At 44.9% G+C, this 27,290-nt stretch overlaps 1 protein-coding gene and 1 long non-coding RNA gene across 11 annotated transcripts in view; both read right to left on the bottom strand.

Annotated features, from left to right (window-relative positions):
* OSBPL3 (oxysterol binding protein like 3) overlaps positions 1–5,421 on the bottom strand; it is a 150,464-nt gene extending 145,043 nt beyond the window's left edge. For 7 of the 9 annotated variants that reach the window (XR_004970851.1, XM_036327854.1, XM_036327862.1 and 4 more), the window contains exon 1: positions 5,293–5,366. The gene's annotated coding sequence lies outside the window, so the exon portion shown is untranslated. Of the gene's footprint in view, positions 1–5,292 lie in introns of all 9 variants that reach the window. The other 2 variants (XM_036327855.1, XM_036327860.1) reach the window with 2 other exon arrangements.
* A 2,443-nt stretch (positions 5,422–7,864) lies between these two features.
* Positions 7,865–21,067, bottom strand: LOC118666114. Of its 2 annotated transcripts, none has more exons than XR_004970853.1 (3): positions 20,842–21,067; positions 18,939–19,120; positions 7,865–7,947 (listed from the first exon to the last, which is right to left on the bottom strand). It is a non-coding gene; the product is annotated as an uncharacterized LOC118666114 (long non-coding RNA). The 2 variants fall into 2 exon arrangements; XR_004970852.1 differs by lacking the exon at positions 7,865–7,947 and adding an exon at positions 12,309–12,412.
* Between the last annotated feature and the right edge of the window lie 6,223 nt (positions 21,068–27,290).

Raw genomic sequence — 27,290 nt, 5'->3', positions numbered from 1 at the left:
TTGAGATAATTTTATTCTTTTTTGTACAAACTCTTTGAAACTTAGTATTTTACACTTATAGTACATCTCAAAAAAGATTAGCCACATTTTGAATGATCAATAGCCACATGTGGCCAATGGCACCCCAGTAGACAGCAGATACTATAGAAAATAGTATTAAAAACCTCATGAACTAATCACCTTGCTTAATAATCACTAACTTCACAACAGTAGTGTTTCTTCTATACTCTTTCTAACCCCAAAATTATTTTGAAGCAAATCCTAGAAATCATAGCATTTTATCCATGTTCAAATTTCCTTGATTACCTCATAATTTTCTTTACAGTTGATTTGTTCAAATCAAAATCTAAACAATCAACTATGAATATCTCTTTTTAATGATTTTTTTATGACACCAACATAATGGGAGTTATACTTTTAGTAAAGTGCTTTTTTCATTCTGATATTTATTAAACATCTATTTTGTGCCAGGCACTGTTCTAGCCCCAAGACACAACAAAGAACAAGACTCAAAAAAATTTTCATGCTTAATTCCTGACTGCACATTAAGACTATTTGGAGAAGCTTTAAAACAATACCAGTTTTCTGAAAATGAAACTCCCATTTGACCCCGTGATCCCACTTCTAGGAATATATCCCAAGAAACCAGAAACACCAATCAGAAAGGATATATGCACCCCTATGTTCATAGCAGCATAATTCACCATAGCTAAGATCTGGAAACAGCCTAAGTGCCCATCAGTAGATGAATGGATTAGAAAACTGTGGTACATCAACACGATGGAATACTATGCTGCTCTAAAAGGAAGGAACTCTTACCATTTGCAACGTCATGGATGGAACTGGAGAGCATTATGCTAAGTGAAATAAGCCAGTCAATGAAGGAAAAATACCACATGATCTCACTCATTCATGGATAATAGAGACCATTATAAACTTTTGAACAATAATAGATACAGAGGCAGAGCTGCCTCAAACAGATTGTCAAACTGCAGCGGGAAGGCCGGGGAGGGTTGGGGGGCAGGAGGTAGGGGGGTAAGAGATCAACTAAAGGACTTGTATGCATGCATATAAGCATAACCAATGGACATAAGACACTGGGGGACAGGGGAGGCTAGGGGACTGTCTAGGGCAGGGGGATATAATGGACACATATGTAATACCCTTTGTAATACTTTAAGCAATAAATTAAAAAAAAAATACCAGTTTTAAAAAAAATACAGTTCCATCAATTAGCACATAGATAAATAAGTCATGGTATAAATACAATGAGGTGTTATATAAAGGAATGAAGTAATGATTCATGCTACAACAGGTAAGAATCTTGAATACAACATGCTAAATGAAAGATAATTGCATTATTCCATTTACATGAAATGTACAGAATAGGCAAATCCATTAATATATGAAATAGATTAATAGTTGTGGGGTCGGGGGAGACTGCTAATGGGTGCAGATTTCTTTTGGGGATGATGAAATGTTCTAAAATTAATTATGGTGATGGTTGCACAACTTTGAATATACTAAAAACCATTGAATTGCATAATTACATTAAATGGGTAAATTATACGAAATGTGAATTATATCTTTTTTTTTATTAAAAATATATTTTATTGATTTTTTACAGAGAGGAAGGGAGAGAGAGATAGAGAGTTAGAAACATCGATGGGAGAGAAACATCGATCAGCCACCTCCTGCACACCTCCTACTGGGGATGTGCCCGCAACCCAGGTACATGCCCATGACCGGAATCGAACCCGGGACCTTTCAGTCCGCAAGCCGATGCTCTATCCACTGAGCCAAACCGGTTTCGGCGTGAATTATATCTTAATAAAACTGTGATTCAAAAAGAAGTAGCCCAGCTGATGTGGCTCAGTGACTGAGCATCAACCCATGAACCAGGAGGTCACGTTCAAGTCCCAATCAGGGCACATGCCCAGGTTATTGGTTAGATTCTCATCACTGATTTTTCTATCTCTCTCCCCCTCTCCCTTCCTATCTAAAATCAATTAATATATATATATATGGCTGAGCATAGACCTGTGAACTAGGAAGTCACGACTGAACGAGCTTTCTAGGCAACAGGAATGTCTGAGCAAAGGCAACTCGGTTGCTGAATCAAGTTCGGGCTGCCTATGCACAGCAGGCAAAACCTATAGGAATTCTCTTTCGATTTAGGTGAAAGTAAACTTAAATTTAGGTTAAAGAATTTCCTTTCCTCCTATAATAAATTCCTATCAAGCCATATGCCTGGGTTGTGGGCTCAATCCCGTGTGGGGCGTGCAAGATTATTCTGACCATAATGGTAGAAAACACATTTCAGTTTCTTGGAAGAGGCCCAGAACGAGAAAGCCGATCAATGATTCTCTCTCATTAGTGATGTTTCTATCTCTCGCTACCTCTCCCTTTCTCTCTGAAATGAATAAAAATATATATATTTTAAAAAGAATATAACCAAATAAAGTTGTTTCAGATTCTCTTTTTTAACTGAGCACCTACTATGGATAGGATACCAGGCTTAGTGATGTGAGGGATAGAAACAGAAGATGCATATCGGCCCTGCCTTCAAAGCATTTACAACCTAGAAAGGAAGGCAGTACATCTGAATAAATAAGTCAGAAGGCACTCTGGTGAGGAAATAGGGGGAATATGAAAGGACCGAAGTGCTGATGGTAAGGAAGAATCCCGACATACTCAGGAGTCAGAAAGTGAACTGGAGACTCTCGGGGTTTTTTTGTGGTGGTGTTTTTAATGCTGCGAGAGATTGAGCTCAGAGAGATTATTCTGGCGGAAGTAGCTTAGGAGTTCAGTCTTGAAAGCTGTGGGTTTCCACAGGAAGACACAATGAACCAGCTTTCTAGGCAACAGGAATGTCCGAGCAAAGGCAACTCGGTTGCTGAATTAATTTCAGGCTGCGGGTACACAGCAGGCAAAATCTATAGGATTTCTCTTTAGATGTCGGTGAAAGTAAAAGTAAATTTAGGTTTAAGAATTTCCTTTCCTCCTCTATTAAAGTCCCTCCACTTCCAGGCCCACAAACCATAAACTCAGCCACAAAAATCAATGGCAGTAAGAGCCGCAATAATTCAGAAAGTAGTGCAATTAGAAACTTGATATTGGCAGCAGAAAGTTTGTAGCCCAACCTCAGTTCGTTTTAATACATTGTATCACCGAACTCTACCATAATGAAGTAACTTCTAATTAAGCAGTGGGAGCAGGACATATTTCTGTGTAGTGAAGGAGCTAAAGATTTAGAGTTAGAAGGACTATTAGCAGACTCTAGTTCAATGGATGCTGCAAGTTCCTGAAGCTTGGCTGCAGTTTCTTCATCTGTAAGATTAAAAGAGATATTATGGGCTTATGGCAACCTAGTAGTACCTGGCCTCTGAGATAACTATTAACTAGTATTGAGACGATATCTGAATGAGAAAACAACAAATCTTCTTTTGGCTAAGCAATAGCTTTTGTTACAAATAAAGCTAAATGCCTATTGACAGTAATGGTAGAAAACACATTTCAGTTTCTTGGAACAGGCCCAGAACAAGAGAGAGAAAATGAGCTGGAATTCTAGTTCTGCCAGGATAACCTTGGGAAAATTGGTTAACCTGCTGGAGCCTCAATTTCCCACCTGGTTAGAAATACCTAGCTGGCTAACAAGACTACTATAATGTTGTTTTTTTAAATATATTTTATTGACTTTTTTTTACAGAGAGGAAGGGAGAGGGATAAAGAGTTAGAAACATGCATGAGAGAGAAACATCAATCAGTTGCCTCCTGCACGCCCCCTACTGGGGATGTGCCCACTACCAAGGTACATGCCCTTGACCAGAATCGAACCTGGGACCCTTCAATCCGAAGGCTGATGCTCTATCCACTGAGCCAAACTGGTCAGGGCTACTATAATGTTTAATGAGGTAATCTACACAAAGTCACCAGTATATATCCAGTTCTTACTAGGTGCTCAATCAATAGTAGTTATTGGTATTTAATTTTCCCAATAGGAAAAAAATAAACATGAAAATCAAAACCAGCAATGAAATCACCATTCTTCATATTTCAAAGAAAAGTTTTCATCACTCACTTAGTAACTATTTCTTCCATACCTACTGCGTGTGTCAGGCATGGTGGCTGACACTGATGGTAGAGTGATGAACAAGACGGATAAGATGGCTACTTTTCCATTCTAGTGGAGGAAGGCAGATGGTAGTAAATAGCCCAAGGAGATAAGTTTCACAGAGGAGCGGAAGGAGGAACATGGAATAGGGAGGCGTGCAAGGAAGTTGGTAGAGGGCTTTAGCTTGGACACATTTCAGCTCAGGCCTGCCTGGCTGGTCTCCTTTGGCCAGAAGGGGGACCTCACCCTGTAGGATGCTTGGGACTAGAATGTGCATGACCAGAACTCAGACCTACTCTTTTACCTGCCTGTGGAAGGACCTCTTTTGCATCTGCAGCTTAAAAATATTTGTAAATGCCCCCATCCCAGTACTCAAACCCTGAGGGGCAGTGCAACATCTGAGGAACCTCGTGTACCTCAACCCCAAACACTTCGAGAGACAACTTCACAGTCCCTTCCAATCAGAGTCCGGACTCAGAAGACTGGTAGTTTGTGAGACCGGGGAGGAAATATACAAGTGTGCAAAAGGTGGCTGGCAAGTTTCCTTACCGAAGGAGGGCGGCGCGCTCGGGCTGAAGAAATATCAGTACGATCTACGACCAAGCTCAGGACGCTGGGGAGCCCCAAGAGGCGAGTGCCCTCGGCCGCCGCACCGTGGAGCGGAGCAGGCCGGGGAGCGAGGCTGACGAGGCTGGCGCCTGCAAGGCCAGCGTCGCCCGTGCTCCCCCGCCGCGCCCCAACGCGCGGATGTGGTAAAGCTTCGTGCTCAGCTCCATTAACCAGATTTCCTGTGCCTCCCTCCCCGGCGGCGCGCCTCCCCGCAGCCCAGGACAGCTCTGGTGCGTCGCATCCTGCGGCCCCGCGACCCAGGCCCGCGAAGTCGGCGCCTTCTCGCCATCAATCCCAGCCAAACCGTCCCTCCCTCCAAGGACGGAGCTCTAGGGTGGGCGCACTCAAACCCCACATCCAGAGAGACTGGCGCCGGCACCGAGACGACCTCCCCGGCTCGGGGCGGCCCCACCGGCCGGTTCTCCCTCGGCGACGGGAGGCTGACCCTGGTCTTGCAGAGACTGGCGGTCACCCCCACCCTCCGCTCCGAAATCGCCGCCCCGCCGAGCCCGCGCGGCCGCCGGGCCCCCACCACGCCCAGCACCGTTCCCACCGGCGTCGGCGCTTACCTGTGCGCTCTGCCGCCGGGGACGCCACCTAGTTCCCATCCACAGACCCAAGAGCAGGCGAACACACTTCTCTGGTCCCCCCCGCAGTGCGCAGCTGACCGTTCCCGCAGCGGCTGCGGGAGACTGGGGCGGGGACGGCCACTCGCTGGCGGACGCAGAGGCCGGAGACCGCGCCGCGCACTAACTGTCCTGCGCTCGCGCCCCTTGGCCGGGCCCAGCTCGCGGACGCACGACCGCGCCGCCAGTTCCCAGGACTTTGCCCAGAACTTCGCGCTCGTCGCCTGCGGATCAGCAGGAGGGGGTAAGCGAGGGGGCGGGGCCACGAGCGGAGGGCGGGGAAGACGGGAGGAACGGCAGAGTGACCCACGCTCCCACCAATCAGGAGTCGGCCCCGCGGAAGGAGGTGGGGCGATGCGCTGGGAAGAAGCGGACGGATTCCATGACGCAGTGGAGGGAGTTGGGGCCACGGGTTCCCGACAGGTGCGAAGGGCAGAGGGAGGTGAGAGCTGCGTGGGGCCCGGGAAGGGGCTTCCAGCGGCCCAGCGCGCTGCCTTGCGCCGTGGGTGCTCCATCAGTATTTGTGGAGCGGCGTTTCCCGCCCGGCAAAGAGGGAGAAGGGAAGGCGGCGCGGGAGGGGCTGGTTCAAGGAGAAGCTCCCTGAGGACACTTGTGATCGAACAGGCAAAGAGGACGCGACCTTTTGAGGAAGTCAAATAGAGGCCAAGGGATCGAGAACGGAGAAGAAGGGGTGGTGAAGGGAGGGTTGCAGGCACAGGGCGATGGACGGATTCGGCGTGGGACCCCGCCCTGGACTCTGACCTGACATCCCGAGGCAGCGATGCAGATTCGTGCCGGGTCCCAGGGGAAAACCCAGGAGGGCGGTTGTTTTGTTCTTTGCAGTTCGCGTGCAGGGGGTGGGAGGACAGAGAGAAAGCGTCGTAGTTAAAATTAAAATGCGGGAGCTCCTTGAAAAACAGTGAAGTCCACCTGTCTGGACTGCCCACTCGCTCCTCGAGCTCCTTCGATCCTGGCTTGAATGCAGGCATCTGATCACCTAGGGTCAGTTTGCAGCCTGCAGACGTGTAGGGTGATTAACATTCACTGAGCGCCTACTGCGTGCGTCCGACCCAGTTGTGGGCGTGCAGCGGCGATGGTACACCAGGTTCCTGCTCTTGTGGCACTTATATTTCTGTGGGAAGAGACAGCATAAACAAAGAAAATACACAAATATAAACCAACGAGGAAATGCTGGTGAGCACCGAGGCAATTGCTAAGCAGAGCTTTCAAAGGCGATGATGTGTGTGATAGGGAGCTGCTAAGCGCCCTGAGGGCCTCTCTGGGGGGGTGGCTTTTAAGCAGATTCCTGAACCCGAAAAGGAACCGGTTCTCCCAGGAGCGTTCCAGGCCGAGGGGAACAGCAAACGCAAGGTGTTGACCTCCCTGAAGACCGCGTAATCTGCCTCGCCGAGCTGAACAATGAATGAGCGTGACTCGCTCGCCTGGCTCGGTGCCCGGCACCCTAGGGGCTCCAGAATGTTAAATTCCAGCGCCATCTGCCACCTGCGGCACGCGGCATATTTCCAGTTTCCCAACTGACCCTGAATTAAGGTGTCTGAGGTTCTTGCCGGAGCCATGCCGTTCGCATTTCACTCACCGCGCTAGGTTCTCCGCTTCAGCAGCCCTCCCTGTCGCGGGAGGTCTGGGACTGTTTTGAATCTGGCAAGTAGCCAGCGAGGGGGGGCGGATACTGACCAGCTGCAGAGCGAACCCAGTGTCGGGCTGCCCGCATCTGCACACGGAAAACCTTACTGGAGAAGATTTAAAATCGAATGATTAGGAAGATCTTAAAGAATCCCCTCCCCACCCCCCACCCCCAACCCCGCCGCCACTCCGCACCAGGAGGCACCTTGGCCACCCCAGCATGGATGGCCTGAGCAGCTCAGATGTTTTCCCAACCCTTCTTGCATTTTTCAGTAATTCCTCTCCCGGTGAGAAGTTCAGTTTTTCCTCCCCTTCTTCCCTCAAGCTCTGTTATATCTCTCTTTTTCCATTCCTCTCCCTGCCTCCCACCCTCACCCTGTTACATTAGCATTGTTTTCTGTGCAGGAGATAAACCTTACATCATAAAGCAGTGGTTCTCAACCTTCCTAATGCCGCGACCCTTTAATACAGTTCCTCATGTTGTGGTGACTCCCAATTTCATTGTTACAAATTGAACATAATTAAAGCATAGTGATTAATCACAAAAACAATATGTAATTATATATGTGTTTTCTGATGGGCTTAGGTGACCCCTGTGAAAGGGTCGTTGGACCCCCAAAGGGGTCACGACCCAGAGGTTGAGAACCGCTGTCCTAAAGGAAGTTATTTGCACAGGGTTTTATTGTTGAAATGAACATTGGATTTTTAGCTTCTTCAATTTCTTCCAGCTAACCAAGTGCTTAGCTGGGAGAGAGAGAGAGAGAGGGAGAGGGAGAGAGAGAGAGAGAATTTTATATGTATTCTATTTGTATTTGAGGCAGTCAGTTGGACAGGATGAGAAAGTTATTCATATTCAGATTGTACCTCACCTCCTAGAACAAGAGGAATCATAGTGTCTTTTCATAGCTCCATTTCCTCTTCTACTCCCAAATAAGTTTCCAGGCTCACCAGCTCCTAAACACAAAAGGAAAAAAATTACAGTTGAATCCCACGCAGAGCTAATTATTCTTGAAAAAGCTTGTTAATGTCCTAAAATTGGTTTTCTCCTCAGAGTTTTATTTTAAAGCACCGATCTGCAAATCTACTCCAGCAAGATCAATGGTTCTACAGAAAGAGCTGCTAAAGAGCCTCTTCTTTGAACTGTTGAACAAATGCTTTTCTTACTTTGAAGAGACACCCACCACGGTGGAAAGTTTTCATAGTCGGCTGAATGATCTTAGCTTCTGAAATCCGTCATATATAAGCATGTGCTTAAAGAGTTTACATGTTTTGATAGTAAAGGAAGCCGATGAGTAGAGTTTTGTGGAGGGAGGACTTCAGAGGCCTCTAGACTCAGACTCCCTGGGTTCCTGTCTTGTGATCTTCCTGACTCTGAGAGCACTCTTCCTTGTCTGGCAAAATGGAGACAGTAATTGCACTTACCGAGCTACAGGAGGAGTTTTAGCATCAGCCTGAAAATGCGCTCACATAGCCTAACTCGGAGTTCTCAGTCTCAGCACTATGGACAGTTTGGGCTAAGATACATTTTGTTCTGGGCGCTATTCTGTGCAGATAGCCGTGTCTCTGGCCTCAACCCACTAGATTCAAGGAACACCTTCTTCCCACAGCCAAAAGGTCTCTGGACATTGCCAGATGTCTCCTGGAGGGCAAAATCGCTCCTGGCTGAGTACCATTAGCCTGGCGCATAGCAAGTGCCCAGAGATTAGGGGGCAGTAAAGGGAGGTGCTTAAAGATAAGGACTTCCAGAGTGTGAATGCCAGGCAAAATTTCCTTCCCTAAACCTCATCAGGAAAAATGGAATCAAAATAATGCTAACTCCTTCCGACTGGCCAAGGATCACATAAGTATGTGCATGTGAAGGCAATTTAAACAATGCCTGACACATAGTAAGTTTAAGACATGGGCTTCTGTTCTCGATTTCTTCCTGTGAAGTGAGGGTATTGGACTAGGTCAGGACGACATATCTTGGCCTATTTGCTGCTACTCCTCTCCCTGCCTTATGCGGGTATCACTAGTAAGTCAACGCTATCTTTCCACTGAGCCCAAAAAGGGACTCAGAATCCTTCTAAACAGAGCTCTTTAGGAAGCAGCTATTGAAGGGCTAGCATGTGAGATGATGCCGGCTCTATATAAACTTTAAGCCATTTTAAGATGAAGATCTTAAGTCACTATGGGATTAGAGCCTAAATCTCCCGGATGGTGACTCTAGATAGACAGTGTGATGAGAAGGAACTGTGGTTCTTCATTCATCAATCCCTTTTATGAGTCAGGGGGAGAGTGTTCCAGCAGCTTGACTAGGATCACAGTCTATGAGTGGTTGGAGGCTGCATCTCCTACCCTCTTCCAGTGCCCTCTTTTGCCACTCCCCCCGCTTGATGGGAGATGGAGAAAACACTTGCCTGAAGCAGATGTGACCTTCCCCACCCTGTGCACTCCTACTCACTTCCTTTCTCCTGCACTTCTATCTGGAAAATGAACAGAAGTATTTCGTTGCGTAGGAACACCATGTAAACGTTCTTTCGAAAGTCCTCATGATTCAGGACTAGATAGGAATCAGTAAATTCCTTCATTAAATACAGACCGACTGCCTCCTTTGTAAGGGACCATTCTCAGCAGGCACGTTGAGAGATCCAAAGATGAGTCAGGGGGTGTCCCTGCCCTCAATGATTTTACAGTTTCATACATTGGGCAGATCAGACATGGACGTAAATAACTACAATATAAGCTAAAAAAAAAAAAATCGGAAAATGTCCTAAGAGAGGCATGAAAAATGTGTTCAGAGAACGGAGAAATTATTTTGGGAATTAGGAGCAGGGAGTCACTTCCTGCGTGTCTTTGCTGACATTTTTAACTTTTCCATCAAAAATTCTTATTTGTTACAATAAAGTGATTCTTGTAGAGGAAGTTGCAACATTGTTAGGCTTCCTGGTTTAGACGGAGCTTCTGCTTAAACTGGATATTATAAGTGCAGCTAAAAGTGACAGTTTATTCTAACTCTAATAGGCATTTTTCATTAGGCATTTAAAAGTTCTGCGAGGTCTGAGAGGGAGATTTCTCACGTTTCGTGACAATAGGCTAACTTTCTCCCAAGCATCTGAAAGAAGCAGCTTTGTAGCATGTGACACTGTGAGAAGGTGGGGTAGTTGTCAAAAGGAACCTAACAGGAGTGAAGAAACACCAGTGCCATATACTTTGAACCATGAAACCATATTTCCTTCAAGATTTGACTACCTCAGAAGTCAGGCTGCGCATTCCATTATCTTCTAGGTACTATCTCCGCCACACACCGACATCCTATTGTCCAGGCTAAATACTAAGGATGACAATAACAGTCCCCAGGTATTAAGCGTTTTTGTGCCAGGCACTGCCAAATGAGGCTGCCAAAATTACTGCTACTCCTGCCACTATCAGGAGGCTGCCAGTCAAACCAGAAAGACTTGGCATGCTCTGGAACATGCATCTACCTAAAACATGCTGTTCCTTTCTTCTCACTTAATGCTGACTCGCCCTTTGCATGTCATTCTGTCATCACCCTTGACTTTCACGGTTAGGTCAAATCAGTCTGTCTTACACTCTTGTTAGAAGTAAATTGTGTGTGTGTGTGTGCGTGTGTGTGTGTGTGTGTGTGTGTGTGTGTGTGTTGGTAGCACCTATGACAGTTGCAATTATATTTATTTTTGTGATTTTGATTAATTTTTTTCTAACGAGATTACAGGTTCTACAATAGGAAGGCCTATAAACTAGTTGGTAATCTCCCAAGGACTGTCTCAATGCCTAGCACAGGGGTCCTCAAACTTTTTAAACAGGGGGCCAGTTCACTGTCCCTCAGACCATTGGAGGGCCGGACTATAGTTTTAAAAAAAACTATGAACAAATTCCTATGCACATTGCACATATCTTATTTTGAAGTAAAAAAACAAAACGGGGACAAATACAATATTTGTATTTGCATGTGGCCGTAGTTTGAGGACCCCTGGTAGCAGCTTGTAGGCCTTCAAATGTTTGTTTAATGAATAGAGAGAATCCCGAAGAAGTGATCTTTAGTGATGGTAGTGGGGGTAAGGTGGAGGGTGGGGGCAGCCATCACAGGCCCAGAAGCTGGAGACTGCTTAATTATTCAGGTCATACAGATGATCTTGTAGCAACTTGACGTCAGAAAGATGCTGTTTCCTTAGTTACCATTTTGCTAAGGTCATAAGCTCACTGATTTTTATTTTACCCTTGAATAGATTTCCCTATTCCTTAGAACGCCCACATCAACTCTACCAAATCATATAAAAAGAAGCTTCAGAGGAGGGCTTAGTTTAGCTGTTTCTACCTTGCCATAACCCAATTCTCATAGATCTTTCCCTGTTTATAGAAATGAAAACAAGGAATCCTTTATGGGCATATATTTTTACCTTTTCTGGAAGTGGCTTTTCACCTCAGTGCTAACCTCTTCATTTCTCCACTGTTGTTAGGACTTGTATCACGTGGCTTTCACCACATCAGGGGCCCTGTTCCCCGATTATTTACTCAAGATTCCCTATCGATCCACGGCAACGTGGAATAACACACTCAGATAAAAGTAGCACTTCAGGGAAGAAACTGTAATGGTCTTGCTCTGGCTCTGGTAGACTGTTAATATAATAAACTTAATTCCTGGAACCAAAAATAAACTTTTCTGTGAAGAATGTGTACTTGGAATTAGGCGTACCAATACTTAGAGTGCATGTTTTTCCTCGGAGAGGGTGAGACTTGCTGGCACTGTGCAATGGAGGACAAGAGAAACTCTGTTTGCCCTACATCATTATTTCTTGCAAATACTACTTTATAACAAAGGCAAGAGAAGTAAATGTCTACCCACTATTCTGTATACCTGAAATAAATATAATATTGAATGTCAACTGTAATTGAAAAAATAATTTAAGGTAATAGAAGTTAAAGAAAGGGAATAAAATTGCCTATAATCCTACCTACAGACAACAGCCCTAGCTCACATTATTATTATTATTTAATGTTTCCTTCTAGTGTTTTTTTCAGGCAGTTGTGATTTTTGAGTAAATGCAAACTTAAATTGTATGTTTCCCTAATTGCTGCTTCATAATTGTCAACAGATTATTGTGAATCCATTAAAATAACTATTGTGAAGACTTAAAAAAATCCTGAAAAATATGTATGATATCAACTCAATTGGTACCATAATAGGTATGACTGAATTTTGAAAGAATTCAAAGAACTAGGTTTAAATAACACTCTTCCACTTAGTAGTTCTTTCACCTTAGGCAGCATTTCCATCATAGGTGGCTCTGCCTGCGTGGGTCCCAGGGTAAGAATGATGAAGATGCAGGAGTACAGACCCAGCCGAGCTGAAATGAACTTCTGTTGTCACATCACTGACAGTTTGGAATTGTTACTATATAGTGTATCTCAATCCATCCTATTGATGACAGCAAGGAAAAGGCAGAAAATGGATGTTGACAATGCAGCCAAGAGTTTATCTCCTTTCATTCCTAAATAGACAGTAAAACCTGTAAGAACTTAGACGTGAGTGCCATGGCCACTGGATGTCCATATCTTGAGGAAGTCCCTCGTGGCCTAGCTCAGAGCAGCTCCCTTTCAACTGTCCAAACACCTTTCATGGCATCACCACCCTTCCTTGCAGCATGGCTCACAGCATTTGTTCTGAATCTTCCCCTCGCTTGTCCATCTCTTCCCATTTACTATCAATTTTTCATACAGGTGCCTCTCTGGTACATTGCTTCTTCTTTATAAGCCCAGTCACCTCTCAAGGATAATTCCACAGCCCTGGCCGGTGTGCTCAGTGGTTAAAGCATTGGCCTATGGACCAAAGGGTCTTGGGTTTGATACCCGGTCAAGGGCACATACCTCAGTTGCAGGTTTGATCCCCAGCCCAATGGGGGGATGTGCAAGAACCAACCAATCGCTGTGTCTCCACAATGATCTCTCTCTCTCTCTCTCTCTCTCTCTCTCTCTCTCTCTCTCTCTCTCTCACCCCCTCCCTTCCTCCCTCCCTCTCTCCCTCCCTTCCTCCCCCCCTCCCCCCTTCTTTCCTCTCTTCCTTTCACTCTGTCTGAAAATCAATGGGAAAAAATATCCTCAGGTGAGGATTAAAAAAAAAAAAGATAATACCTCAACCCCTGTATAAGTATCCTCTCTGATCTCCCAGCTTCCGCTCAAATCTACTGGCTCGGAAGTATCAGTATGCTCGTCTTCATTTGTGATTTTCATGACACAATTCTGCTTGAAAAATAGCACTCAAAGGCCCTTATTATCTGACTTGTCCTCTGCAAGCTCATAGCTCATTACTTTAAAAAAGGTATTTGTTGCAGGTCCTTGTGAGGCCGTGCTTATTCATCATATCTAATGCTAAGGTCTGATGGAAGTTGGTCAATATGGTATCTTACCCATCCTTGCCTTCTTACCCAGAAAATACCAACCATAGTTTCACAGTTAACCTTTCACTTATGATTCAGGATCACTACTTCTTACACTAATTATTGAAGTGATGCAATGATGACCTTGAGAATGAGATGTGTAAAGTCATCTGCCCTGGTGGAACTAACTCCTGAGTTATGTATTTAAAAAATAATAAAACAAAATAACAAGAATTTATTGAACTTTGACCATGTTCCAGGCACTATTCTGTTTAATCCTCACTTAATTCTAACAGTCCTATGAGGAAGGTATCGTTATCATTTGCATTATCGAGATGAGAAACTGAGCTGGCAAAAGTCAGGGAACACACAAATGTTCTATTCCTAGCAGCATTATTCATGATAGTCCTGACATGGAAACAACCCAAATGTTCATCAACTGATGAATGGATAACAAACTGTGGAATATCTACACAGTGGAGTATTACTTAACCATAAAATGGATTCAAGTACTGATAATACATCACAACGTGGATGGAACTGAAGAAACCTTATGCTAAGTTCAAGAAGCCACTCACGAAAGACCACATATTGTATGATTCCATTGATAGGAAATATCCAGAATAGATAATGCCATACACACAGACTGCAGATGTGTGGTGGTCAGCGGCCAGGGCCAGGGAGGATGAGAAGAAATTGCTCCATTAGCCTGGGGGCTCACTTTGGAGTAATGCAGATGTTTGGGGACTAGATGGAGGTGGTGGTTGCACAGCACTGTGAACATTCTAAATGCCACTGAATCATTCACTTTAAAATGGTTAATTTTGTTATGTGAATTTCACCTCAATACATTTTTTAAAAGTCAGGGGAGAGGGAAAAAGAAGCCAACATTTTAAAACTGCTGCCCAGACAATCAATTCATAAAAGAAAGAACATTATTTTTACAAGGAAGGCATCGATGGCCATTGGGAGTAGTTGTGATGGAGGCCGAAGGCAGATTGTTTTTTTTTTTTTTGTATGAAGTAAGATTAAGTGTACCCTAGGCAAGACCAAAGCAGCAGAGCTGGGAGAAAAGCATATGGTCTTTGTGACATCCTTTTCGACTGTGGAGAGACCTTTTGTGTTTAATTTTAATTTTTTTCTGGGTTTTAGGAAGTTGGGATTATTAAATAATCAATCCTTCAATACACAGTTCACACATTTAAATCCTTGTCTACACATTTCAAATTGTACAGGAACAGCTTGACGGCCAAGAACGGTTCCCCTCTCCCTTGGGTTCCTGCTGCTTCCTCAGGCCATGCTGTGCACACCAAAGGCTGGCAGCACATTTCCATTTATTGCAGCTGGTCTACCCTCCTAACCAATGCAGCTGCATGAGCTCTCTGCCCATTTTTTTTTAATCTATTTCAGAGAGAGGAAAGGAGAGGGAGAGAGATATAGAAACAATGATGAGAAAGAAACAATGATCGGCTACCTTCTGCATGGCGAACCTCCTGCATACCTCCTACCCCCTCAATACTGGGTATTGAGTCCAAAACCAGGCATGTGCTGTGACTGGGAATGGAACCATGACCTCGTAGTCCATGGGATGATGCTCAACCAACTGAGCCACACCAGCCGGGCTCTCTGCCCATTCTTTGGTGAAAACAAGTAAGTTTCACAAAAGCCAGAACATTCTGGAGTTGTCATTCCCAAACTTGCACAGCAGAGAATTGCCTTGATGCCTAGAGCTGCCAGGCTCTGTGCAGTGTGGGCTCTCCCATAGACAAGGGGAAATGGGAGCCGCATGGACCTCCCATCAGCATATCTGACCCCAGACCTTTGGGCTTCTGGATCTGTCCTGAGTGCCCTCAGAATGACCCAACTGGTCAAGTGCACTGAGAAATTCCAGGGCTTGGTGCCAAGTTCCAACTTCTGAAACACCTAGATGAGAGACTCACTTCTTACTAAGGAGTCTGAGAACCACATATCAGAAATCAAGATTCAGCAAGGAACTCCCTGAGGACAGCCATCCTCGGCTTCCTGCATACTCATTATTCGTTATTCATTTCTGTTTCCCTTTCTTAAAGTGCTTTTATGTTGTTTCCTAAAATGACACCTTTCTAAGGTTTTCTCCAGGGACTGCCTTCAAGCTTCAGATAACAACGTTTGCATACATGTATTTCTGCAGTACTTATCACTCCTCCAGTAAAGAAGGGCTAGTGAGTGGCAGAGCAGGATTACAACCTAGTCCAGTGATGGCGAACCTATGACACACGCATCAGAGGTGACACGCGAACTCATTTTTTGGTTGATTTTTCTTTGTTAAATGGCATTTAAATATCCTATCTAATAAAAGAGAAACATGGTAATTAGTGTACGTCCGCTACCCTTCCCATTGGCTAATCAGTGAGATATGCAAATTAACTGCCAGCCAAGATGGCAGCCGTCAGCCAGGCAGCTTGACTAACATGAGGCTTGCTTGCTTCAGTGAAGGAGGGATCCAACGTTTCCCGCCTGCCTTTCCGGCCTCTGAGCTTGCAGTTTGAAACATTGTTACAAATATAGAAGCTAAACAAAACCCCAGAAACCTGCTTTCAGCCAGCCGGGATCTCAGAGCTGGAGTTGATACAGTGTTTCGATTAATAAACAAACCAGAGGCCTCAGAGCTGGAGCCAGAGCTAAAGCTGGCTCAGAATAAAAAAGAAAAAGAAAAAAAGGAGTGGTTGGGAGCTTCAGTCACCCGCCAGCCTGAAAACAGCCCTTAGCCGCTCACCCAGACTGGCCAGGCACCCCAGTGGGGACCCCCACCCTGAAGGGTGTGTGACCAGCTGCAAACAGCCATCACCCCCTCATCCAGGCTGGCCAGGCACCCAAACGGGACCCACACCCTGATCCAGGACACCCTTCAGGGCAAACCAGCCGGCCCCCACCCATGCACCAGGCCTCTATCCTATATAGTAAAAGGGTAATATGCCTCCCAGCACCGGGATTAGCGGAGCCGCGAGGCCTCCCAGCAATGGGATCAGTGGAGCCAAGAGGCTTCCCGGCACCGGGATCAGCATGACAGGGGGCAGTGCCCAAACCCCCTGATCGCCCTGCGGCTCTGTGTGTGACAGGGGGCGGGGCCACAACCTCCCTATCTGCCCTGCTCTGTTCGTGACAGGGGAAGGCGCCCCAACCCCCTGATCAGCCCTGCTCTGTGCCTGATAGGGGGGAGCTCCCCAACCCCCTGATCACCCTGCAGCTCTGTGTGTGACAGGGTGCGGCGCTCCAACCCCCCAATCGGCCCTACTCTGAGCGTGACTGAGGGTGGCATCGCAACCTCCCGATCCGCCCTGCTCTGTGCATGACAGGGGGCGGCGCCCCAACTCTCCAATTGGCCCTGCTCTGAGCCCGACCAGGGGCTGCACCTAGGGATTGGGCCTGCCCTCTGCCACCTGGGAGCAGGCCTAAGCCAGCAGGGCGTTATCTCCTGAGGGGTCCCAGACTGCGAGAGGGCACAGGCCGGGCTAAGGGACCCCCCCCCCAAGGGCACAAATTTTTGTGCACTGGGCCTCTAGTATAAAATAAATATCAAAAATATAAATCTTTGTTTTACTATGGTTGCAAATATCAAAAAATTTCTATATGTGACACAGCACCAGAGTTAAGTTAGGGTTTTTCAAAATGCTGACACACTGAGCTCAAAAGGTTCACCATCACTGACCTAGTCCAACACTATCCCTCACATCAAGGTGTCTCCAAGCCTCCAACTTGAAGGGTGTAGGGCTCCCTGGACCATTCAGTGGGACAGGTCCCTTGTACTCCCATAGCCTCCTTCCTAAGAACTGATCAGAATAATGCACATCTATTGGCAACAATTTGCTCAACCGGATAAAGCTGAGGTGTCAAAAGAAAAGAGGAAGTATTAGCCAGGAGCCACGAATTTCATAGAACGGATGCCCAAATATCTCCAGAGGGTTGTGATGCATTGCACTCAGTAGATAATAGTCTTACTGGATGTAAATGGACAAACAATCTAACGTCATTTTTCCAGGAACAAAAACCCTGACTAGCTTTCCAGAATCATAGGGTGTTTCCGAGTCTCAACACCACGCCCTTCACTGCTGCCACAACATACAGCTAAAGTGCTTTAGCTGGAAGCTTCTTACTCAGAAGGGTTTAACAGGAAATAATGGCTCCATAAACACAAACTCCAAGGGTCCTATCTTTTTCTTTTGTGGATATATATTTCCATTGCTTTTCTGCCTTCAAATCTACAACACATTTCTTATCTTGAGAAAGAGTTCATGAACATAAGGTAGAAAATTCTAATTTAGACTTCAGGTGTGGTTCTAACTCTGGACAAACTACCCAATTTCCCTGGGTTTAGGACTCCAGATTTAGAAAAAATAACATTCTCAGTTTTAAGCACTAATGATAACAACCAATTATTGCATTCTTTCCCACCTGCTTGGCATGTACTATTAGTCCCATTTTACAGTTGAGGAAGTTGAGGCTCAGAGAGGTCTGGTGGCTTGTCCAATGTCACAGAGATAGAAGGTGACAAAGTGAGCATTTGAACCTGGGGCTCTCTGAATCTGTACATGCCTGACATCATGTTGCTGCACCCCAGCAATGACAACTTTGATGCAAGGATAGTGACCTACCCTGATGGTTTCAAAGGACAAAAGGAAATTCCAGAAGCTGAATTAGCAATGTTATCTTTAGGATGGGATTTTGGCTACTTTGCAGGAGGCCAAGGGTGGTTGGTCAGAGGAGTAGGGAATTTAGAGTCAAACTAGATGTGAATCCCATGGTCAAGTTACATAGTCTCCTAGCATTGTACTGTTTTCCTTTGTAACTTTACCAAAATTATAATTTTATATTTATTTGTATGATTAATTGATCTACCTTCCCCTACATACTTAGAGAAATTTGAGGGCCAGGGTTTTTGCTAACCTTTTTATCCCCAGGACCCAATACAGAGCTTGGCACATAGAAAGTGCTCAATAAACATTCGTTAAACAAATGGATGAAAAGAGCAAGGAAGGAAGACAGCAAGGGAGGAAGTGAAGAGGGAGAGAAGTAAGGAAAGGCTCACTTTAATGTGTGGAGGGTGAAAGGAAAGGCAGGAATAATCATATATATATATATATATGGCTAATATGCAAAGTGTCCCTTCGGGAGTTTGACCAGGAGACCAGGAGTTCGATCACTCGCTATGACATGCGCTGACCACCAGGGGGCAACGGCGGAACGAAAGAAGGCCTTGGCAGGCAGCCAGAAGGCCCTGATCAGCCCTGATCGCCAATCAGGCCTAGGGACCCTACCCATGCAGGAATTTCATGCACCAGGCCTCTAGTATATCAATAAATCTTATTCTGTCTACTTCTTATATATTTTAATTTTGGTGTTTTTCATGTATATGGGATCATGCTACATATACTAAACAGCAATTGTTTTTTTATATATGTAATGTTAATATACAGCTACTATGTCAGTTATCTATTGCTGCGTAAGAAATTATACCAAAATTTAAGGACTTAAAGCAACAAGACATTTATTATCTCACAGTTTCTGTGCAAGAGTTTTAGATGCACTTACCTAGGTGACTCTGGCTCCGTCTCTCATGAGGTTGCAGTCAAGCTGTTGGCTGGGGTTGTGGTCTCATCTGAACACTTGACGGGGCGTGAGGTGGGAATCTCATGTGGTTGTTGGCAGCCACATGGGCCTCTCTGAAAGGCTGCTTGAGGACAGGGCAGCTGGCATTCCCCAGAGTGAGAGATCTAAGAGAGAGTGTATTCAGATGGAAACTAAATCCTTTTTATAGCCTAATCTCATTCCTTCTGTCATATTCTCTTCAGTAGGCGAGTCAGTAAGTCCAGCCCCACTCAAGGAGTAGGAATTACACAAGAGCATCAGTGCTAGTAAGCAGGGATCATTGGGGCCATCAGAGACGGCCTATCTCAGGGATGGGCAAACTTTTTGACTCGAGGGCCACAATGGGTTCTTAAACTGGATCGGAGGGCCGGAACAAAAGCATGGATGGAGTGTTTGTGTGAACTAATATAAATTCAAAGTAAACATCATTACATAAAAGGGTACGGTCTTTTTTTTTCAATAGTTTTATTCATTTCAAACGGGCTGGATCCAGCCCGCGGGCCATAGTTTGCCCACGGCTAGCCTATCTGATTCTTTTTAATTATAGTACAGTATTCCAAAGTTTGAATGGACTATAATTCTTTTTAACTATCAGCCATGATTTCTATTTTATTTTCTTTAATTTTCTTTCCACTCCCTACCTTTTGTTTGATTGGATCTATTTTTTTCTCCAGTGTTTTAAAACATATATTGTCCCCTAGCCAGTGTGCCTCTATGGTTAGAGCATCAGCCCAAGCACCAAAGGGTCAAAGGTTCAATTCCCAGACAAGGGTATTTACCTGGGTTGCAGGTTCAATCCTGGGCTCTGGTGAGGGCACTTGTGGGAGGCAACTGATCATTGTGTCTCTTTCACATCCCTGTTTCTCTCTCTTTCTCTCCTCCCACCCCCAACCCTCTCCCTCCATTTCCCCTCCCTCCCACTCTCTAAAAATCAATGGGTAAAATATACTTGGGTGAGGATTAACAAAACAAAAACAAAAAACTTATACTCCTTGTGTGGAGTAACTAACATTTTTTGCCAGGCTCTATAACTTGCTGTGTAGCAAGATAAGATTCTCAGCATGCTTTACACCAGACTCACATCTTCATTTTCTTAAAATCACTTGAACTCTTGGGTCTAAATCTGTGCTGTCCGATATGGTTGCACTAGACACATGGAGCTATTGAGCACTTAAAATGTGGCCGGTCTGAACTGAGAAGAGCTTTATGTATAAGATACACACTGGAGCCCTGGTTGATGTGGCTCAGTGGGTTGGACATCGTTCCGTGCACCGAGGGACTGCTGGTTCGATTACCGATCAGGCACATGCCCAGTGCAAGACGTACAGGAGGCAGTTGATGATGTTCCTCCCTTCTCCCATCCTCTCTCTCTCTAAATTGATAAACTATTCTTTAAAAATAAAGAAAATACATACTGGATTTCAAAGACAGCATGAAAAAAAGGTAAAATATATTGTTAATGATTTTTATACTGATTACATTACTGATTCTGATGTGCAGCCAAGGTTGAGAACCACTGCTGGCTTTATATTTCACAACAGTGGAAGAGGAAGAGAAAATGAGTACTTCTTATCAATAGCAAACATACCTATATTATCTGAAAATCAGAACTAACTAGTGAATAAGCATTTACCCTTTTAAAATAAATATTATTTTTAAAAACCCTAATTTACAATAGGACCTTAGACATGTTGGTTAGCTGGTTAAATCTTGTTTTTGCTGAGGAATAGAAGATAGGAAGAGTCTGCAATGGCCTTTTCAAATGATTTAATATTAAATTCTAAACCAGAGGGGGAAAAAATTCTAAACCAGAGCAAAGATTCGGTAACGTAAACCTGGCCCCTACCGATTTTATAACTATGACTTGAGCCAGATTTCAAACGTTGAAGGATTTTCTTTATGATGGTGTCTCCTTCTCTCTGTTCATGTGATGGATGCTGCTTCAAGACTGGGGACACTTTGTAACCTGGAGACCAAGTGTTAAGAAAGCCTAACTCAGACCCGATTTTCAGAACATGCTTAGACAAATAGAAAAATATTCAGACTCTAGTTTTACAGTGCCTGTGACTTTTTTGAAGTGAGGAGGTAGTGGATAGAGGTTCTATAGTAACTAATTACCAAAGGGGATTTAATAAACAGTCACTTGTTTGTGTGCTAAGATCTTGTGCAAATTAACTAAGTAACATTCCTTAGAGATGACAAGAATCTTGGAAGTTTTGCCAGAAACCAACACTGAGTTCTACAGTGAGCTAGAAACTCAACCACCTACAGGACTGAGACAGATAATCAAACACAGGTGGCATACCAGTAATGAAATGCCACAGTAGTTAATTAAATATTGTGGTACTGATCACTGTGTTTTGTTTGTTTGTTTGTGTTTTTTAAATATATTTTTATTGATTTCAGAAAAGAAGGGAGAGGTCAACAGAAAGAGAGAAACATCAATAATGAGACTTGAGGATGGCGGCATAGGTAAACTCCTGTACTCACTGCTTCCCACAACCACATCAAAATTACAACTAAAATACAGAACAACCATCACCCAGCACCACTGGAAAGCTGGCTGAATGGAAGTCCTACAACTAGAGAAGTAAATAAGAAAGCACACTGAGACTGGTAGGAGCTGCAGAGGTGCAGAACGGGCTGGTCCAGCACTCACGTGTGCCACTTTTAATTGGAAGGGAGATTGTCTCTGTGGAGGCCACTGGGAGGAGCAAGAGGTCCCAACCCCACACCAGCCCCCAAGCCCCGAGTCCCAGAGCTAGGAAAAGAAGTCCCTAAGGGCAGTAAGAACTACAGGCTGTTAAAACCAGTGCAGATTGGGGTTCGGTGACACAGAGGCTGCTGGAGACCCCACTATTCCTCTAAAAAGGCCGTCACCACAAACTGAACTTACAAGGTCCTGCCTCCTTGGAGCTTCAGCACCAGGGCAAGGCTCTGAGGGACACAGACACATGTAAGGAGGAACTGGATTGTCTGGCATTGATGCAGGAACTCAGGGGTGGCTTTCTCCCAGACAGAGGTGCTCACAGGGATCATTGTTCCTATGCTGGGACCTCAGGGTGGCAGGCTGACTGGCAGCCATTTCTGCTTGCTCCGCCCTGGTGATTCCCTAGACCTCACTTCATCCAATTTACAACTCCACCCAAGCTGCACGCAGCTGCTTTTGCATATGAATGTCCTGCCCTTGCTCAGGCTAAAATCTGTCAAACAAGCTGCAGCTGGTTCAGGAAGCCCCAAACCTATCAATAAAAGGCCCAAGACCCGGCACCAGCACCAGCCTGCCTTGCTTCACAGTTGGGCCTCAACTGGGCACTTCCAAACCAGATACAAAGAGAAGGAATCTTCAGATCTCTCTATAGCTCCCGCTGGGTGGCTCCAGGCATGGCTGAATTTGCACTTCCCTGGAGACCCAAGAGCCAGTGTACCCAGTGGTCAGTGTCAGACCATACCAGATTACAACTCTACACATACATAAGTGACACACTCAAGGGGCAGACTCAGTAAGCACCAAAGTCCCAATGAAGCAAGTCCTGCTTCATAAGGGTGTTTCCTGCACAGCAGCTCTCCCACTGTAGTCACAGCTGGTCCTCACAGCCAATTGGCTGGAGGTCAATTCCTCCCAGTGACACCAACAGCAATTAAGTCTCAACTACAACAAGACTGTGCTCACAGCCCACAAAGGGGTGCACCTAGAGCTCCCCACTCAGGTGACTGGGGAGGCTGAGCTACTGAGCCCTATAGAACAGCTAGTACAGAAAGCCACTCTACTAATTCAAGGGAGACATAGTAGCTCTACCCAATACATAGAAACAAACACAGGGAAGCAACCAAAATGTGGAGACAAAGAAACATGTCACAGATGAAAGAAATGGAAGAAAGCAAACTACTGTATATAGAGTTCAAAACCATGATTATAAGGTTACTCAAGAATCATCTAGAAACCTCAAAAAAATGGAAAAGAATGAGTAAGAAATTAAGCATGCACTGACTGAAACAAAGAATAATATACAGGGATTCAACAGTAGAGCAGAGGGTTCTGAGAATCAAATCAATGATTTGAAAAATGAGGAAGCAAAAAAAAACCCAACCAGACAAGCAAAAAGAAAAAAAAGAATCCAAAAATATGAAGATAGTGTAAGGAGCCTCTGGGACAACTTCAAGCATACCAACATCCGAATTATGGGGGTGCCAGAAGAAGAGAGAGAGGAAGATATTGAAAACCTATTTGAAGAAATAATGACAGAAAACTTCCCCTACCTGGTGAAAGAAATAGACTTACAAGTCTAGGAAGCACAGAGAGTCCCAAACAAGAGGAACCCAAAGGGGATGACACCAAGACACATCATAATTAAAATGCCAAGGGCTAAAGACAAAGAGAGAATCTTAGAAGCAGCAAGAGAAAAGCAGTTAGTTACCTACAAGGGAGTGCCCACACTGTGTCTTGCAGCTGATTTCTCAACAGAAACTATGCAGGCCAGAAGGGAGTGGCAAGAAATATTCAAAGTGATGAATAGCAAGGACCTACAACCAAGATTACTCTACCCAGCAAAGATATCATTCAGAATTGAAGGTCAGATAAAGAGCTTCACAGACAAGAAAAAGCTAACGGAGTTCATCACCACCAAACCAGTATCATATGAAATGTTGAAGGGTACTCTTTAAGAAGAGGAAGAAGAAGAAAAAGAAAAAGCTCAAAAATATGAACAATAAAATGGCAACAAATACCTACCTATCAACAATTGAACCTAAAAATCAAAGTAAAAGAATAAGAAATCTAATGAACAGAATAAACTGGTGACTAAAATAGAATCAGAGGCATGGAAAAGGAACAGACTGACAATTCTCAGAGGGAAGGGGGGTGGTGGGTGGGAAGAGATTAAATGAAAATCTTATATGTATATATGTATTACCTATGGACACAGACAATAGGGTGGTGAAGGCCTGGGGCAGGAAGAGAACCAGGTGGAGGGGGGCAATGGGGGAAAACAGACGGACATCTGTAATAATCTCAACAATAAATATAAAAACAAACAAAAACATGTTTACTGGATTAGTTAAAAAAAGAAAAGAAAGAGCCGAAACCGGTTTGGCTCAGTGGATAGAGCGTCAGCCTGTGGACTGGAGGGTCCCAGGTTCGATTCCGATTAGGGGCATGTACCTTGGTTGCGGGCACATCCCCAGTGGGAGATGTGCAGGAGGCAGCTGATCGAAGTTTCTCTCTCATCGATGTTTCTAACTCTCTGTCTCTCTCCCTTCTTCTCTGTAAAAAAATCAATAAAATATATTAAAAAAAAAAAAAAAAAGAAAGAAAAGAAAGAAACATCAATGATGAGAATCATGGATTGGCTGCCTCCTGCACACCCACTACTGGGGACAAGGCCGCAACCCAGGCATGTGCCCTGATGGGAATCAAACTGTGACCTCCTGGTTTATAGGTCAACAGTCAACAAGTAGCCACACCAGCCGGGCCTGATCACTGTGTTTTTAATATTCCATTTACTAGAGGTCTTTCTACCTGACCATTATTTTTCTTGAATTTCAGCTACCAATTGACAACAAATTCCAACTTTCCAATTTACAAAAAATACATGAGAAAGACCTGGTTTTACAGTTTAGTGTCAAAAGTGAAAACTGCAGTTTTGTTAAAGCCTAAAGGGCATGTACATAAACTAATTTCTTTTCTAATTTTTGGACTTAGAGAGGGAGATATTTAAGAATTCAGCCACCTAATGGTCTATGTGTCATATCTTTCATGGACTGTATGTCATCCTTTAGAAAATGTATTCTCAAACACCTTTTGATAGTGGGGAAAGGCATGTAATTAAGGATAGAGCCACAGTTGTCCAATAATTATTCACCTTATTAACTATAGATAAGAAGTTTTCTTACAGACCTTGGGAAACTGGATGATGAAACAAGGCTGTAAAAGGATAAAATACCTTGGTGGGTCCATTAATCAGAAACAAAATACATTTTGAAAACAGACCAAGGACAGGACACTCTTTGATTTAGTTGCTGTGCCCGGACCCTGACCCATTCCGGGAATTTTTCTCGTGAACTAATGACCATTCTCCAGTCCCAGGAACAGGCTGAGCTGTTTGTAACATCATAGATTAGCCACCTTGTTATCAGGCTTTGAGCTCCTGAAGGCCATATTGCAGACCCTCCCTTCCCGTTTCCATGTTACACTTTTGCTTGTAGCTGCACATAGCTATCTTCTCCCTCATCTATCTTTATAAAACCCTAATACACAAATTGGCCGAACGGGGGAATGACCTGCGGAACGACCAGTCGGGGGGGGGGGGGGGGGCGCGCGGGGCTGGCGAGCGGTCAACGCCAGGCCAGCCAAGGCGGGTGCCAGCAGGCAGAGGGAGGCGACTGGTGATGGTGGCGGGGCGATCAGGGGGCCTGGCCAATGAATGGGCAGCACTGCCCCCCCAATTACCCTACCGGTCACCTCCTGCAGAGGGAGGCAACTGGCAGCAGCAGTGGATGGGGCCAGCGAGCGGGCGGCGCCAGGCCACCAGGCAAGATGGGTGCCAGCGGGGGGCCCCCCCAATCGCCCCACAGGTCACCCTGCAAATCGACCCTGATCAGGGGCCATGCTTAGGGACCCTACCCGTGCTTGAATTTCATGCACTGGGCCTCTAGTGTGTATATAATCAGCCAACTGGTGAGGGGGTCAGAGAGAATTTCCAGGGTGACCAACTGCTCTCCCCATACTGCCGGCATTAATAGAATAATTGCTCATATAAGATTCAAACTTGCCCTAACCAGTTTGGCTCAGTGGATAGAGCGTTGGTCTGTGGACTGAAGGGTCCCAGGTTTGATTCTGGTCAAGGGCATGTACCTTGGTTGTGGGCACATCCCCAGTAGGGGGTATGCAGGAGGCAGCTGATGGATGTTTCTCTCTCATCGATGTTTCTAACTCTCTATCCCTCTCTCTTCCTCTCTGTAAAAAATCAATAAAATATTTTTTTTTAAAAAAAGATTCAAACTTGTCTCTGCTTAATTCGGCTCAAGTAATGATAGGTGACCTCGGGCCCATTGTGTCATTTCACTTTCAAAGTGCTTCTATACAGGAACCCTATGGGGCAGGCAGGAAATGTTACTGACCCCAATTTATAAGGACTATGTTAGTCAGGAGGATTTGGGTGGAAGAAATGGACAAGTCATTTTACACAATAAGAAACTATTTGCTTACATAATTGGAAATAGAGACAAAACTAGCTTTTCTACAGAGGGGAAGAGGTCGGTCAGAAATCACTACCTGACAAGGTGGAATTTACACATTTATCAGTTACAACCTAAGAAGAATGCAAAACAGCTCAACATAGACGAACAGGGCTAGACTCTGATAACTTGAAAAAATGTGCTGTAGGCAATGCATATTTTCCACTGAAATGCAAAAGAATTTTTACCTCCCCAAAGAAGTCATACAGTTACTATAGTAGGTATTTGTTTAGCCATTTGGAGATAAAAGAGAAAACATCCATATTGAGAATATTTTTTAAAAGGGAACGTTCTAAAGTTTTGCAACTGCTGGATCCATAAATTCATTTAAAATTTTAAAAAGCTCGAGAACTAAAGAGAAGATTAGCATTGGGCTCAAATACTAAAGACAGTGTTGGCACAAAAAGCTCAAAGTGATGCTCTTAGAAGAAGAGCATGTGCCAGGGTAGAATCTGAGCAAGCCTGAGGCTGGCACAGGAGTGCTCTGAGCTTGGGTGAAGCAGCAGAAACCAGATGGTGAGGCCAAGTTCGGAGTTAGGATGCTATGAGCCCTCTAATGTGGGTGTTAGAGATCTGAGCAGAGCGACAACAGTCAAAAGGAGTCAAAAGCACTCTGAGGTCTGAAGTCAAGCAAAGGGGACATTTCAGGACCACCTCCATCATGGCAAGCACTTAAAACATATGTCCTCTCTAACCTCCTAACAGCACTAAAGAGCGTGTGCTGGGTATCTTCCACCCGCCCCTTCAGAGCCGCTCCCCCGATTCTCCGCCTTCCTTCATGCCCAGGACTGCATCAGTGATTCTCCAAGTCTGGTCCCCTGAGCAGCTGAATCAGCATCACGGGCAAACATTTTGCAATGCAAAATCCAACCCTCCTCACCCTAGCTGATTTGGTTCAGTGAATAGAGCATAGGCCTGCGGATTGTAGGGTCCTGGGTTCGGTTCCAGTCAAGGGCACATGCCCGAGTTGTGGGCTCGATCCCCAGTGGGGGGGGGGGGGGGCATGCAGGAGGCAACTGATCAATGATTCTCTATCATTGATGTTTCTGTCTCTCTCTC

Source organism: Myotis myotis, unplaced genomic scaffold, assembly GCF_014108235.1.
Source record: "Myotis myotis isolate mMyoMyo1 unplaced genomic scaffold, mMyoMyo1.p scaffold_m19_p_11, whole genome shotgun sequence".
Classification (NCBI taxonomy): Eukaryota; Metazoa; Chordata; class Mammalia; order Chiroptera; family Vespertilionidae; genus Myotis; species Myotis myotis.
Note: the sequence above shows the minus strand (reverse complement) of the source record. Positions and strands in the feature narration are given on the sequence as shown.